The following is a 234-nucleotide window of genomic DNA, read 5'->3' as shown; positions in this document are numbered from 1 at the left end:
GCGTATCCTTGCCCTGCGCATGCGGGGTAATGAGACACTGTGTGCAAGCAAAACGTTCCGGGCTGCTGCTGCGACCGCGCTGAATAGGGCCGGGGTACGTAGTGCCCTAGGCAGCCTCCTGCATTCCTTTATACATACATACATACAATCATACATACATACAATTTCTATATTTCTTTTTTTTCCGTGTGTCCTAGGCAGGTTCCTGCGTTCTATTATATATACACTTTTTTT

Source organism: Meleagris gallopavo, chromosome 12, assembly GCF_000146605.3.
Source record: "Meleagris gallopavo isolate NT-WF06-2002-E0010 breed Aviagen turkey brand Nicholas breeding stock chromosome 12, Turkey_5.1, whole genome shotgun sequence".
NCBI classification, from domain to species: Eukaryota; Metazoa; Chordata; class Aves; order Galliformes; family Phasianidae; genus Meleagris; species Meleagris gallopavo.
This window is presented reverse-complemented; position numbering follows the sequence as displayed.